This window comes from Rhipicephalus microplus, chromosome 10 (genome assembly GCF_043290135.1).
Source record: "Rhipicephalus microplus isolate Deutch F79 chromosome 10, USDA_Rmic, whole genome shotgun sequence".
In the NCBI taxonomy this organism is placed as follows: domain Eukaryota; kingdom Metazoa; phylum Arthropoda; class Arachnida; order Ixodida; family Ixodidae; genus Rhipicephalus; species Rhipicephalus microplus.
The window spans coordinates 52224138-52237772 of record NC_134709.1 but is presented as its reverse complement, the minus strand read 5'-3'; positions in this window follow the sequence as shown (position 1 = coordinate 52237772).

Genomic DNA, 13635 nt, shown 5'->3' with positions numbered 1-13635 from the left:
TATATATATATATATATATATATATATATATATATATATATATATATATATTGTCAGACAGTAACAGCGTTGCGGTCACGACGGCGTTTATAAAGCCGAATCGCCTGATTAACGCTTCAAACGAAGAAGACGCTTTTAGTGATGATGATTACATACAGATGAGGAAGATGAAGGTCAAACGCTGTGAATATTGTGCTTACACTAATTTCCCCCTCGCGCGGAAGCGGCCAATTTGACCGCTGTTTATGACGGTGGTGTACGTCGCACGAATGGTTTTAAGCGTGATACGTTAACAACCTCAGTACCACGAAAACGGCCCTCGGAATGCATGACAACAGGGGTTTCTCGGTAGTTACAGGAGACATCTGCTAGACTATGGCGTAGGGGCCAATGAAATGTGAGTGAAGCTTATCACACAGGCCGGGAACCCGCGTTGGGGTCCACAACGGTACTTCATCTCCAGTGTTGAAGTGAACTACGCGGTGGACGCCATCGTAGCGAGTCTTCCGCTCTTGTTGGCTTGCCTGTGTATTGAGGTGGGCGCTTCGGCGACAATCGGCCAGGCGAGAAATTAAGTGCTCACTCGATGACGATGACGAGTTCACAGGGGCGTCAAAAAAGGAGATGTCGAGCGGAGATGTCGGTTGACGGCCATAGACAAGAAAGAATGGGGAATAGCCTGTGGTGCGCTGCGTAGCGGTATTGTACGCAAAAGTCACGAATGGCAGGACCGTATCCCAGTTGGTGTGGTCGGCTTTGATATACATAGATATCATATCGGTCAAAGTTTAATGGAAGCACTCTGTGAGGCCGTTAGTCTGGGGATGGTAGCTGCAAGTCGTCTTATGAATCGTATTACATGCGTGGAGGACGTGTTCGAGTAGTTTCGAGAGAAACGACTTGCCGCGGTCACTCAATAGGATGCGTGGTGCACCATGTCTCAGAAAGACTGCCTCCAGAAAAAATGTAGCAATGTCCTCTACCGATCCCCAAAAAAAGTGCACCTGTTTCGGCGTACCTTGTCAAGTGGTCAACTGCTGTGACAATCCAGCACTTGCCGCTAGCTGATATTGGTAGCGGTCCGTAGACGTCAATGCCAATGACATCAAAGGAAGCGTCAGGACACGGGAGAGGTTGTAGGAAACCGGCCGGGGAGGAAGTGGGTCGCTTGCGGCGTTGGCAGAGCGAGCATGACGCAACATATCGCGCTACGCAGGTGAAAAGCCCAGGCCAGGCAAAACGGCTGCGGATGCGTTCATAGGTTTTTTTGAAAACCTAGATGACCAGCCTTGGGGTCATCGTGAAACGCCTCCAAAATATGCGCCCTTAGGAAACGAGGAGCTACAGGAACCCAGCGCTGTCCTTCGGGGTGGAAGACAAAGCGGTATAGGATTGAGTTTTCAGTCTTGAAGTTCCGCAGCTGTCGATGGACGCGGGCGTTGGGAGGACGAGAGGAGCCTTGAAGGCGCTCCATTATAGAGCGACAGTAAGTGTCGCTGCGTTGGTGGGATGCAAACGTCTCGATGCCGAAGGCAGAAAGAAAGTCGACAGCGGCGAGTGAATGAACTGACGGAGACACTTTGATGAGTTCGTTCACAGTTGGCGACAAGCCAGGAGTGCCTGATGAGGATTGTAAAGGACAGCGGCTAAGCGCATCGACATCGTTGTGTTTCTTGCCGGATTTGTAGATAACGTCAAACTCGGTATTCTTGGAGACGAAGTATCCAGCGACCGAGACGTCCAGACAAATTCTTCAACGTCGACAACCAGCACAAAGCGTGGTGGTCAGTGACGACGGTAAAGTAGCGGCCGTGAAAATATGGTCGAAATTTCTGGATGGCCCAGACAACAGCGAGACACTCCTGCTCGGTGATGGTGTAGTTTTTCTCTGCTGCTGTGACGGTGCGACTAGCGTATGCGATCACACGTTCGTCATACCGCTCTGTTCGTTGCAAAAGTACAGCGCCGAGTCCGTGTCCACTGGCATAAGTGTGGAGGAGAGTGGGTGCGGTGTTATCAAAATGACAAAGCACTGGCTCAGACGTGAGGACACGTTTCAAGGTGTGAAAAGCCATTTGGCATTCGTCCGACCATACGTATGACGTTCCCGAAGAAAGGAGCTAGTGAAGTGGCGCAGCAATGGTGGCGAAGTCTCGTATAAAGCACAGGAAGTACGACGCAAGGCCAAGAAAGCTTCGGAGCTCTTTGGCGCATTGAGGCACCGGGAAGTGAAGAACGGCGATAATCTTGTCGGGATCAGGTCGGATTCTATCTTTGCTGACGAGATGCCCGAGTACTTTAATACTTTTGCTTGCAAAGTGGCACTTCTTGGCGTTGAACTGAAGACCAGCAGCTGTGAGACACGTCAGAAGTTCATCTAGGCGCTGCAAGTGCTGTTCGGATGTCAGTGAAGAAAATATGACGATGCCGTCAAGTTAACATAAGCATGTTTTCCACTTGAGACCCCGCAATACAGTGTCTATCATTCGTTCAAACGTTGCTGGCGCATTGCAGAGGCCGAAAGGCATGACGTTAAATTTGTGAAGCCCGTCAGGTGTGGCAAAGGCAGTTTTCTTTCCTTGTCATCCTCGTGCATTGAAATTTGCCAGTAACCGGAGCGCAGGTCAAGACTCGAAAAATGTCCCGCTCATTGTAAGGTATCTAAGGCATCATCAATGCGAGGCAAGGGATATACGTCTTTTATGGATACTTTGTTTAATGAGCGGCAGTCAACGCAGAATCGCACCGAGCCGTCTTTTTCTCGCACGAGAACGACAAGTGACGACCAAGGGCTTGAGGAGGGGCGGATGATATTTTGCCTGAGCATATCAGCAACGTGCTTGTCGATGATCTCGCGTTCGCAGGAAGAGACACGGTATGGTCTACGACGGACAATAGAAGTTCCGTCGGTGTGTATGCGATGAGCCACCGCAGAAGTCTGGCTTCGAGCAGTGGAATGTACGTCGAAAGAAGGTTTATGCTTGGACAACAACGCTAGTAGTTCGTCGGCTTGCGGGGGAGTGAGATCCGTGCTGATGGCATTGGCGAGAGCCGTAGTAGGTGGAGCATCTGTTGGTATTGAACATGATTCCACCAGACTGGTGTCCGAAGCCACTACAGAGATAGGTTGTGTATCCACGCTGGAAACTACAACAGTGCCCTTGGTACGCAGAATCGGCTCATTGGTGATATTCAGTACAGCGAGAAAGGCGGTGGCGATGAAGAAGTGGACAAGACTCAATTGCAATCCCTCTGAATAGACAACGGGCTGATGGAGTGACTAGGACGTCACCGTGGTCAATGGAGACACACATAACAGTGATGACGTGCTCGTGGTTAGGTGGCACAAGGAAGTCTTTGGCTGTTCGTAGCCAGTTACGTGATGATTTCGGGGAGATATCATCCGTCTCTCGCATATGTATGAGTAATTGTCGACATGAGATAGAAGAAGCAGCATCAGAAAGAAAGTCCTATCCTAAAATAAGCATAAAAGCACAAGAAGCCAACACGGCAAAGTGAATATGGTACCGGATCTCACCAATGAAAACTCTAACGGTGCACTGTGCTGATGGCCGTATCTGCGAGTCATTTGCGCAACGTAAGAGAGTGCCAGTAAATGTGTGGTAACCTTACGTAGAGGCGAACACAAATCTTAAGAATAACAGAAATAGCAGCCCCGGTGTCCACCAATGCTTGAACTGGAACCCCCTCAGTATACATTAATAACAAGTTGGCTGGGCCCTCTGGAGGTCTTGGTGTTTGTTCGAGCGATGCAGCTTTCCCTCCAAAAACTGCACCAGCTAGTTTTCCGAGTGGTAGTGAGAAGTACGTACAGCCGGTCTCAGAGGAGATGTTGAGCGTCGCAGAGGTGAAGGGGACCGGCGGCGTCCGGGATAGCAGGGGCGAGGTGCGGCGAGTGGAAAAGTCGGAGAGAAGGAACGCGTTGTAGGGCGGCGTTGGTACTGGTTCGGGGATGGCACCGAATCCCTTTCGTAAACGTCATAGCCACGGCGTTCGTCCTGCTAGAGTTTGCGGCAAAATCGTGAAATAGGGCCCCGAATGCCACAGTAGTAACATATTGGGCGAGGCGAGTGCCAGGGGGCGTAGAGTGCTGGAGCTGTCACAGGCACTGATTGATATGTGGGTTTTAACATCCCAAAACCACCATATGATTATGAGAGACGCGGTGACAGGCACTGGTACTGGCGCTGGGACAGGCGAGTGTGGTGCAAATGCTGCTAGGTTGGACTGCGCAGGAACAGGATGTGCGTGCTGAACCAAGGCAGGTGGCATGGCAGCGACTTGCGCATACGTCATGGGTGGCGTTGGTGGCGTCGGAGTGTTGGATGGAAGAGCGCAAGTCATAGATGAGCGCAAGCATAGACGACATCCTCTTTGATGATGTCGCGCAGACCAGCAGATGAAGAGTGAGGCCAAGGGGCGGGTGCACATGACGACCCTGGCGCTTGAAGTTCCTCGCGAATCAGAGTGCGAATCAGCGTGCGCAAATCCGCATCCGAGCAAGGCCAGCTGTCACTGGCGTCTGGGTAGTCAGGGTGCAATCGAATGGCTTGAAGTTCATCAAGATGTTGACATGTGGTGATGACGTCCTCAACTGTGGTGGGGTTTTTAACAGCCAGAGCGTTAAACGCGACATGGCCTATCCCTTTGATGATGTGGCGAACACGATCAGCTTCTGTAATCGCCGAGTTCACGCGGTGGCGCAGGGCAAGGACGTCTTCAATGTACGAAGTGTACGTCTCCCCGGGGACTTGGGCACGCCCATAGAGCTTTCGTTTCGACACTTCGGAATGGATGTTCAGTTTTCCAAAAATCCTATGGACTTGTTGAGCAAAAGTAGGCCAATCCGGGAAGCTGCTCTCGTGGTTAAAAAACCACGTTTTCGCGACATCGGACAGATAGAAGGCGACGTGACGAAGTTTTTGAGGCTCATCCCATTGGTTATCAACACTGGTCATGTCGTATTCTTTTAGCCATACCTCGACGTCGTCGCGTGGAAGACCACAGAAGATGGGTGGGTCGCGCTGTCGGGCGTTGACGATCCACGCAGGAAGGGTTTGTTGGACAAGGGTCCTGGATGTTCCGGGCAGCGGTTCTTGAGCCATGACAGCGGACGTGGGACGCAAGCGGCGACCCGGACGAAGCTCCAGGAGAACGTGACGTCGGAGAGGACTTGGGGATCGAAGCAGCCTCCACCACTCTGTAGGACAGTAGCAGCATTGGGGTCGCGACGGCGTTTATTAGGCCGAGTCGCCTGATCAACGCATCGAACGAAGAAGACGCTTTTTGTGATGATTATATACAAGTGAAGGTCAAACGCTGTCAATATTGTGCTTTATATATATTTTTATATATATATATATATATATATATATATATATATATATATATATATATATATATATATATATATATATATATATATATATATGACAAAATCAAAAAATAAAGCAAGAAAAGTTAGCATTTCAACAAACAACTAAATTTATACATCCGAGGCACGAGGCAGTATAGCAGGTTCATTACCCACATACGCAATTTGCCAGATACCCTGGCTAACCTCCCTGTCGTTCCTCATTTATTCCTCCTCTCCTTCCTCCTCTTGCCAGATACTGAAGCTTTTTTTTATCTATGAGAGCAACCCATGGATAGATACTTCGATCATGAATTACTAAGTCGCCCAATCGTCAACTTTGATTCACTTTGTGGCGGCAGCCAAGCCAAGCCGCCAGGCAGCGCCACCCTCGTCCCAACAACTTCCACACTGAATGGGTATGCGGGGCCGCCTCTCCAGAAGATTTAGCATAACCTCCTTAGGCTGGGCAAATGTGAGGGCTGACACATCTCTTCAGTAAAATCTGCCTTCCTCCCCACTCCACCCCATAGGAAACCCTGCGCACGTGTGTGCCTTTTTTTTTCTTCTCGTAGCTACAATTTGAAGACATGTAACGCCATCTCTCGTCGGCCACAGCAGTGGCTAGCCGTGAATGAATGGGGAAAAAGCAAAAAAAAATTCACATAAGACGAAAAAAATAAGTTATCAAAAACGTCTTCCGGTTTTACACAGCATAGACTCGTTTGAACTATCTGGCACAGTTACAGTGCCGCACTGCGAACCTCCTGGCTTCCCACTGCGTCAACAATGGGATCCCATGTGTTTCGGTGGTGTTCAATTGTCCTGGGAAGCCACACGCCTTGCATTGCGATACTGCAGTTTAAGCACAATGAGCCAGCTACATATAACCCAAAGTTATTTTTGATAATTATACTTTTTCAAGAGAAATGCTTTCTCTCCCCTATTTCCCATTCAGTTAGGGCAGGCTGCCATTCTTTCTGCCGAGACATGGCGTCCCGTCCAGATACCCCCAATTTTTGGGAATGCTACATTTGACTAAAGAGAGGCCGAGGCTCTACGCAGGAACTCGCGGGGTATATAAGTTCTCAAGCACGTATGTACGTTACCACGACTAGAATCGAGCACTGTCAGCGCTCGGTTCGGTCATGGGAGATCTCTTCCGTCATGAGATCCAGGTTCGAGGTTGTCCAGGTTGGTGACGGGTGACAGCGCCCACCCGCGATACCCGGAAAGAGATAACTCCATTTGGTGGAAGATGTACACCACCCATCCACGTGATTAGGCCTTGTTCCCATGGTCTACAGGGTCATCCTACCATAACTTGAACGGCGCTTTAGGCTATGGGGACTATGGGAACTCTGCCCGTATCCCGGCATGCGCCCGGTGTACTATAGCTGAACGGAGCCTCGGCCTCAAACCAATGAGCAAGAAACTTGCTAAGGCACGTTGCCGGGCTAGATGGTTGGGGTTCATCATTTATGTGTGTGCACCTCCCTTTTTGTGTGCTTGTCGTGGTGCACTTATACCCTTATCAATGAGCAGAGCCGTGAGCAGACTCTACATAAGGTGCGGTACTGCGCAGTCAAAGGTAAGTAGTAAAATGTTGTTAAGACTAGTTCCGCAGGGGCGGCGAGGTTCAAAACTGGTTTCAACGCCAATCTTTTTCGCGTGTTATTGTAGTCGTTATAGAATAAATGCAGCCGAACTTACATCAAAATAGTTACCCTACGTATTGACTGTATACCGCTACTTCTGTTTAAAAAAACTTTTCAGTGGAATGCACGGGGACTGAAATCACGCATTGCAGATTTCCGTCGGTTCGTTTTCACCAATAGGTTTCCCATCATCACCATCTGCGAGCCAAATTTATCGAGCGCTATCAGACTCTCCGGATACGAATCATTTATGTCGGCTTGTTATAGTGGAATCAGCAAGGTCCTGCTATTTATTCGCCATGATCTGACTTACATTCTTCGGTCTGTACCACCCGAAAACGATAACCAATATATATGCTTAACAGTGAAGGAAAAGGGTCTTACTGTCACTGTTGTCGGTGCATACATGTCGCCATCAAGTAGATTTGACCACAGAAGGCTAGGACACATCCTATCATCCACTCCTGGCCCATGGGTCATCATCGGAGACTTTAACGCCCACCATACGCTATGGGGGAGCCCGAAGATCAGCGCAAAGGGTAGAAGTCTGATAACGTTTGGTTCAGACAACAAGCTGTGCTTGTTAAATGATGGCAGCCCAACATTTTTACGTGGCCCTGGATACAGCAGCTGCCTTGACTTGGCTTTTGTTTCTCGAAGTCTCGTCAGATGTGCCGGATGGTTTGCGGACATAGAAACACGTGGGAGCGACCACATTCCCACATATGTCAAGATCAGAGGATTATCACCTTGCAAGGTACGCGAAACCATCCAAAGAGTGGACTGGACCAAGTTTGAATCTTTCATGGAAGAACGCTGTCAAGAGAACACCTCACTTGACTTAGAAAAGGTGATCAAGTTTACAGTGCAAGACACGGTGTGCACCCTCACATGCTCTTCGAGAGTAACCGAATTTGATGTGGAATGAAAACGACTTCGGGCTCTCCGACGGCGTGCGGAACGAAGGTACCGACGCACGAAAGCAATCGACGACTTACGAATCGCTGGACGTCTTCAGAAGAAGATACAACACCGCATAGACAAGCTAGAGTCACAACGTTGGGCAGCCTTCTGCGCGTCGATAGATCCCCGCAAGCCTTTATCACACTTGTGGAGGACAATAAGAGGGCTCCGGACAGCTCCAATTCAGCGGTCTCCATTCAAGGCTCTAGCCCTCTCTCAACAGAGATCGGAGGTCGACGTGGCAGAAGAGTTCTGTGCCAAATTATTTGGTCAGCTGGCAGATCCCAACATCTCCACGCTTCCACGTGGGGGCACGACATTACGAGATCACCACATGGACCAATTCTTTTCTATCCATGAGCTAAAAGAGACACTGGCTTTGTGTAGACAGACATCAGCACCCGGGCCTGATGGAATATCATACAAAGCACTGTGTCACCTCGGTGAGTGTGCGAGGAGTGCCCTCCTCGAGATATACAATGATTCGTGGCGAGAGGGCACCCTCCCAGTTAACTGTAAGACCAGCCGTTTGGTTCCATTACTGAAGCCTGGAAAGTCACCATTGGTGCTCACATCATACCGCCCGATTGCACTGGCTAGTTGCTTGGGCAAAGTGATGGAGAGGATGGTACTAGGACGGCTAGAATGGTTCCTGGAGCATCACAACATCTACCCGGACGCTATGACAGGTTTTCGCCGTGGCCGGTCATCAATTGATAGCGTCATAGACCAGGTCAGCTATGTGCAACACGAAAAAAGCCGTAAGCGTCTCTGCACTTCTTTATTTCTTGACGTTAAAGGGGCGTACAATACCGTCACACATGAAGCTGTCCTCACCGCTCTCAAGGAGGTAGGAGTGGGTGGTGGGATGTTTCAGTGGCTACGCAGCTATCTCTCTGAGTGATCCTTTTTCGTGAGAACCGAGGATGGTGACACTTCGCTACATTACAGCCATCGTGGTGTTCCCCAGGGTGGCATACTTAGCCCTGTACTATTCAACCTGACGCTAATAGCTCTCAATGAGCATCTGCCAAGTACTGTCAGATTGTAAATGTAAGCGGACGACATCTGCGTTTGGACGTCTGCAGTAACACGTCTACAGCTGCGAGCGCGAATTCAGAGAGCTGCCACTCAAGTTGCTATTTACCTCCCTCAACGAGGTCTGGAAATTTCCTCTGAGAAATGTGCATTTGTGACATTTACACGCAAACCAATGCAGAATTACAGTGTTCTGATAAACAGCGAAAGGATACGTCACCTCCGATCATACAAGTTCCTAGGTGTTATAATTGACAGAGACCTTTCATGGAGCCCACATGTATCATACATGAAAAGGCGATTGACAGGCGTCTGTCATTTGTTCAAGTTTTTCGCTGGAAAGAACTGGGGAATATCCACAGCTGCTATGTTGCGACTATACAGGATTCTTTTCCTTGGATTCCTTCGGTACAGCCTACCTGCGTTAACCAACGCAAGTAAAACAAGCATACGAATGCTTCAAATTGTCCAGGCTCAAGCACTCGGGATTTGTTTAGGCTTGCCCCAAAGTGCATCAACAGCGGCAACTATCGCCATCACAAGGGACCACCTCATCAAGACCCACATTAATGTTGAAGTGTTGAGGACACATATACGACACCTTGCTCAAACTCTTCGACATCATCTAGCCTCTCTACCAGTGGACCGACCATGCACATCTTACTGCAAAACAGTGATCGCACATGGTGCCTCGCTCAACCAAAGATTAATATTAACATACCTGGCGTCCAGAAAAAAGGCCAATTTGTCGTCACCGGCTCTTAAACAGCTCACGCTATTTCTGTTGTATGATAAATACCAAGACTCCACACATATATACACTGACGGATCGGTTCAGCCGGACAGCTCTACAGGAGCAGTATTGATGCCAAGGTTGGCCACGACAATTAAATTCAAGACATCTCACGCAACAACATCAACGGCAGCAAAATTGGCAGCAATTTGTACCACGTTGCAATTTGTCGTTGGTCAACCTACACGCAAGTAAACTATTTTCTGCGACTCGAAGGCGGCACTGCAGTCTCTACTATCAGCCTTACGCCGTGGACCACACGAGCAGCTGGTATAGAGATATCAGAGGTTATACACTACCTGACTGAGAAAGGACACCAAATTACGTTTCAGTGGTTACCCAGTCACTGCGGAATCATCGGCAATGAACGGGCCAATCAAACTGCCCGCTCAGCCCACACAGAAGATCATGAACTACGACTACCACTTTCTAGGACAGATGCTGCACGAAAGCTCCGCAGGCTTGCTCGCCAGCAAACCACATCACAATGGAATCAGCCACACTTCAAGCATGCCCGACTGTACTCGCTTGACCCTACGATAAGTTTTGAAGTCCCGTCGAGGCTTTGCCGAGCAGACCAGACCCTGTTATGTAGGCTGTGGTGCGGCGTTGCGTTTACCAACGCCTACGCTTTCCGCATTGGGATGGCCGACACCGCAGCCTGTGGCCACTGTGGCAAAGAAGAAACGATCCAACATATTCTTTGCGACTGCCTGGAGTATAGTAAACAACGACTATGCCTTCGCAAGGAACTCAACAAATTAGATAATCAACCTCTGTCGGAGCAATGAATTCTACAATATCGACAAGATGCAACTTTACAGAAGAAGGCCCTGAAAGCGCTACTTCACTTTTTGCGATCGACCGGCCCCACTGAACGGTTGTAGTTAGGACGCCTTTCCTGTGTGTGTTTTCGTTTTCACATGAGTGCGCGTGCGTTTTTTTTTTCATCTACCCTCTCTTTCTTGCCTCTATTTCCCCACCCCCAGCGCTGGGTAGCAAACCCGATGCCAATATCTGGTTAACCTCCCGGCCTTTCCTTTCTCTCTCTCTCTCTCTCTCTTGGTATATGTGACGCTAACGAAACGGCCGCGAGCGCATCATGAGCGTGGCTTGTAGACATGTTGTTACATGACACGCATGGCATGATTTTCATGTTAGAGTCCGTCGCTTGCGTTCGCCATGCAATTATGTCATACCATATCAGTTTTGCACCATGCCATGTGAACAAAACGACCGCAAGAGCTGTAGGACCATGAATTTTAAATCATGACAATAATGATATACATGTCATCGTTTTCACTTCATGACTAGTCAGATATGTTCTTCATAGATTCATGTTATGCCACGTCAAGTTTGGTATCGATACCGTTATTGAAATGGCCAGGAGAGCTAAAAGTCGTAGGCGGCTAAATAGATAGATAGATAGATAGATAGATAGATAGATAGATAGATAGATAGATAGATAGATAGATAGATAGATAGATAGATAGATAGATAGATAGATAGATAGATAGATAGATAGATAGATATAGATAGATAGATAGATAGATAGATAGATAGATAGATAGATAGATAGATAGATAGATAGATAGATAGATAGATAGATAGATAGATAGATAGATAGATAGATAGATAGATAGATAGATAGATAGATAGATAGATAGATAGATAGATAGATAGATAGATAGATAGATAGATAGATAGATAGATAGATAGATAGATAGATAGATAGATAGATAGATAGATAGATAGATAGATAGATAGATAGATAGATAGATAGATAGATACGCTCAATGTCGCCGATGTTCGCTAAGAAATGCTTCGCATTTAAAAGAACCACCAGACGCTACTATGGGGTATGGCATGAGTGGTTAAAAAGTTGAATTTCACCTGGACTTTACTGGTCGAGCCATCTAGAGGAGTCCAGCCAAACCAAGCACGCCTGCCATCTCGGAGGTCATCTCTAGTCTTCCTTAACTATATCTCACTTAAATTGAGAGAAATTCAAGTAGACAAAAAATCACCTTCTCCGGCGTAAGATCTGAACCCCCAAGTTCGAATTATGCGTTCGATGTAATTTATGCTGTGTTATCTGTACGCACATTGTAACGGGATCTTCACTTCCTATAACAAGGCAGCGCAAGTTGTGACTGGAAGGGTCGCTTCACGGCATCAAGTGTCTTAATGCCGTGAAACAGTTAGGTCGTACGCGGAAAAAAAAATCATATACTACAGTCGTACCCACTTATAACAATACTCAAGTGTCACGAAAATTACATTTTTATAACCGATAATTGCTATAAACTGGTTGGTTGTGATAAAAGAACTATAACATCGAATGGGATATGCGAACAATGTTGCGGGATCGAATGCCGGCCACGGCGGTTGCATTTTCGCCGAGATCTCGTGTGCTTAGATTGAGGTGCACGTTAAAGGTGGCCATAATTTTCGGAACCCTCCACTACGGCGTCTTTCATAATGATGTGGTGGTTTCAGGGCGTTACCTCCGACGGAGCCTTCATTCACTTCGTAGAGGGCCTAATTGAAGAAACACGCGACCCGAAGGAGACATTCACGTGATACGTTCGGCGGTTGACATTGCTGACATTGCCAGTCTCCTGAATCGTGCGCACCGCAGCAAAAGAAATAAGATCTCTCTCTGCTCGGGCTATCACTAGTGGTTATTACCAAATATCGCTGCCGTGTTACATCCCCCAATTTTCACCTGAATAGAGCAAGTTTAGTGTTTTCCCCCTCTGTGCGTCTTCTTAACGAGCTTATGGCGCGAAAAACAACACGAGAGAAGGATAAGTTTTTTTCGCGCCATAAGCTCGTCAAGAATAAACCTACCCGCCCAACAAGTCACTCTGTGCCTCTTCCGTGGGTGAGAAGGAACTGAGTGAAACAACTTTATTGTTGATCCGGCCTAAAGGGGGAAGAGGGAGGAAACAATTCGTTATTACTTTCTGTTTTGTCATGGAAGAAAACATTCATATGACTTACCTCCTCTTCGAAATCTGGGTGTGCAAGCATCAGAATCAGTTATTCTTTCTTTTGGTGCCTCTAATAATAATCGTTGGGGTTTACCGTCCCAAAACCACCATATCATTATGAGAGGCCGTCGCGGAGAACTTCTGGAATTTCGACCAACTGGTGTTCTTTACCGTGCGCATAAATCTACGCCCACGGGTTTACAACATTTTCGCCTGCATCGAAAATGGAGCCGCCATGGCCGGGATTCGATCCCGCGACCTGCGGATCAGCAGCCGACTGCCTTAGCCACTAAAAAACCGTGGCAGGCTTTTGGGCGACTCTACTCTGGCCACAGTCACAGGGATATTTTATTCGCCGTAAGTCAGTCTAAAAGAATATCTTTCTGAATTCTCCATTACTTGAATAATTCGTACTTGTATCCCTTATATTAGTTAGTAATTCAAACTTACGCGAGTAATAAACTAGAGAAAACACTGAAAAAATTCACCTACGACTCGGCCAATCCCCTGCATTGTGTTTTAGCCATGAGATGAGAAGAAGAAAAAGAACTGGTCAGCGCTGCAACCATGGAACCTAAATTCACAGACATTGTCTACCACAATATTTTTCCGAACCACGCGAAATTATTACCTCACGGACTTTTAAGTGGCCTATTACAAGAGCATACAAATAATCTGCCGACGAATGTGGTTATTGCAACGGATGCATCGCAAACTGAGGAAAAATCTGGCATAGGAATATTCTGCCCTCAACTTGACTGGTCTTTTTCGTTACGACTGCCGGATTTTATCCCAGTTTTTATAGCTGAATTC